The sequence below is a fragment of the Medicago sativa genome, chromosome 2 (assembly GCF_051527215.1).
Source record: "Medicago sativa cultivar Bolivia chromosome 2, Bolivia_mono, whole genome shotgun sequence".
NCBI lineage: Eukaryota > Viridiplantae > Streptophyta > Magnoliopsida > Fabales > Fabaceae > Medicago > Medicago sativa.
The window spans coordinates 19,933,595-19,936,961 of NC_140750.1; the positions used below are offsets into that span (position 1 = coordinate 19,933,595).

Below are 3,367 nucleotides of genomic sequence, written 5' to 3' on the forward strand. Positions count from 1 at the left end.
TTGATTTTTAGTATGCAAGTGAGAAGTATTAAGTTTGATGTTAAGCATGGCATTGACATGTTGTGATTGTCTTTCTCTTTGCTTTTGATATGTTTTTGAATTGACATGTTTTGATTGTATTGCTCGAACTGTATGTATGTAAGTGTTAAGAATTATGGTTCAGATGTTTTGAATAATTGTGTTTATATGTTTCTACGGTAATGAGTAATGTTTTTTCTACAAATAATGAGTACTACTTGTAATATTTTGTTTTCAACCTCATGTATAAGTTCTAGATTGTGTGTCTCTGGTATGGTAGTGTTCATCGTTTTATAGAAGTTATTGATAAAATGAAAAACATTTTGCATAAACTATCATTCATTTTTTATTCTTGATTGTATGTATGAATTTGAATCTATGGAGGGAATAATTGAAGTTGCAACTATGGAAGGACAAATGAAGTTGCGGCTATGGATGAGGTTAATGAAGTTGCATTTGTGAATTTGGTAGCCGGATCTAGAGATAATTGTAAGTTACAATTTGATTATATGTATGATTATGCTTATGTGTATGATTGTGTGAATGCTTTTATATTTGTTTATGTTTAACCATATGATTATGTGTATTTGGTGTATTGTCTATGCTTATATGATTGTGTGCATTGTATGCTGAAATGTATTTCACAAACTGTATATGCTTATGTCCACCTGTTGATATGTTTATCTCTCTGAGTTTTGCTTATACACGTTTTGAGTTCTGTTCACAAGCGCCTATGCTTATCTGCATGAGTTTTGAGTTTTGTATATGTATGTTTATTGATATGAGTTATGTTCACATGTTTATATCAATATCTTCATGCATTTTGAGTTCTCTATATGTGTATATGTTGATATGTCTATCTGCCTTAATTCTGTTGATATGAGTTCTGAGTTATGTTCATACGTTCATTTCAATATCTGCCTGAGTTTTGAGTTCTCTTTATGGATGTCTGCTGATATACTTATCTATCTGAATTCTATTGATGAGTTATGTTTATATGCATATCGAAAGTTAAAAAAAAAAAATTGTAAGCAGTTAAAATCTCAAAATACTTAATAATTTTTTAACACTTGTATTTAATTAAAAACTTTATAAATTATGTTAACACTTAAATACTATAATATTTAACAATTAAAAATTTAAAATACTTTACTAATTTTTTCAGCTGATTCTACTCAACAACCATCATCAACTACTGGACTTAAAAATATAATTCAAGCTCCACTTCACCCCCATACTACTACTAGGTGTAGACGGTCTAATACTAGTGGTAATAGGAAAACCTCTCATGTTTGGTTAAACTTTAATACATTATCTAATGAACCAAAACCAATGGCTGCTTGTAAACACTGTCATAAGAGATACCATTGTGATTCTAAATTACATGGGATATCCACCATGTTAGCACATTCCAAATGTTGTGTTCAGAAACCATCTAACATATTTAGAGACCCTCGACAAACAAACCTTGTAAGTGGGATGCGTTGTTTTCCAGTTCCTGTCAACCAAACGTACAATGAAAAGGAGTGTAGCAAAGTCGTAACTAACTTTGTCATCCTTGATGAACATACCTTTAGGGTGGTAGAAGCTAAGAGTTTAAGCAATTGTGTAAATAGTTACAACCACTAATGTCTCCTTCATTGATAATTGTTGGAACTTCCAAAAGAGAATAATTAGTTTTACCATCGTATCAGATCATAAGGAGAAACCATTAGTAAGAAAATTTAGGAGGTTTTGAATGAGTGGGGTATAAGAAATGTGTCTACAATCATCGTGAACAACACTTCTTCCAATGATGTGGATGTTGTTTATTTGAAAATAAGACTTAAGATCAAGAATGGGATAATGAGTGAAGGGGATCACTTCCATATAAAGTGTGTTGCACACATATTGAACTTAGTAGTCATGGACGGGTTAAACGATCAAGATCTATCTATTTCTATCCGCAATGATGTTAGGTTTGTGAGGTCTTCGCCGCAAAGAGCTTTAAAATTTAAAGAATGGATTGAAATTTCAAGGATAACATGTAAAAGACACATTTGTCTTGATGTTTCCACTAGATGGAATTCAACTTACATGATGTTGGATACCAATGAAAAATTTCAAGTCGCTTTTAAGAATTTAGTGAATGAAGATGCTGGGTATGTGGAGTGGTTTAAAGAGGCTGACCTTCCTACTCCTAGTGATTGAGAAAAGGTTAGAGCCTTTATTAGCTTCTTAGAGATTTTCTATGACACTACAAAGGTTTTTTTCATCTTCCTAACAAGTGTCTTTACATACCGCCTTTCACAATCTGGCTTCTATTTTGCTAAAGGTTCAAAAGGCAAGTATGAACTTGAATTATATTGTGGTTGTAATGGGAGTAGAAATGAAGATTAAGTACGACAGGTATTGGGGAAATATTGTGAAAATGAACCAATTTTTGCACTTTGAGGTGATATTTTAGTACATTTAGTGGTCTTTTGGTGATTTGTATGACGTTGGTAGTGAAATGGCAAAAGAAAAGGCTAGGAGTGTTAAAGATAATTTGTTTAAATTGTACAATCTTTACAAATCTGAACATGAAATCTTTGTTGGCCCTTCGGGCAGTAGCAATTTCTCTGTTGAACAACCAATTATTCCCAAAAATCCACCACTAAATGGAAGAGCAGATGCCTTTAAAGAACACTTGAAAACAAAAACCATTGTTCAACAAAATGACCTTGAGAGGTACTTGAGTGACCCTCTTGAAAAAAATGGTGCAAGCTTTAACTTTCTTGTTTGGTGGAAGAAAAATTGTGTTTGTTACCATCTTTTGGTAGCAATGATTAGGGATGTGTTGGCCACACTAGTCTCAACAGTTGCTTCTGAGAGCGCATTTAGCACGGTGGGAAGGATTTTAGACACATATAAGATCTAATTGATTTTGAATATGGTAGAAGCTTTGATATGTACTCAAAATTGGCTTAAACCCTCTTTCATCGACTTCAGAGATCTAAATTGAAGTGAAGAGTATGAGTTGTTAGAAAATGTTGTGGCAAGTAAATTACTATTTTGTCAATAAATTAGTATTTTTATTATGTGTATTTGTCATTGCTTACTTATTTGAATTGTTTCTCTTTTATTGTTTTCAATGCATATTAGAAATTGGATAAGTTTCAAGTGGAGTTGATGCTGGTCATGTTGGTGTTGCACCAGTAACCGGGTCTTCTGCCTAATTTCTTTTAATGATATAAATTCATTAATATTGTTTACTATTTCATATTTTATGTACTGAATACACACACACACACACACATATTTATTTAGTGTAATTTTATGTTATGCATGAATTAATTTTTTGGATATGTTGAAGTCATATGTGACTCAT

At 32.0% G+C, this 3,367-nt stretch overlaps 1 pseudogene; it reads left to right on the plus strand.

Moving 5' to 3' along the window:
* Positions 1–1,243: 1,243 nt before the first annotated feature.
* Positions 1,244–2,464, plus strand: LOC146945324 (zinc finger BED domain-containing protein RICESLEEPER 2-like; annotated as a pseudogene).
* The last annotated feature ends 903 nt before the right edge of the window (positions 2,465–3,367 follow it).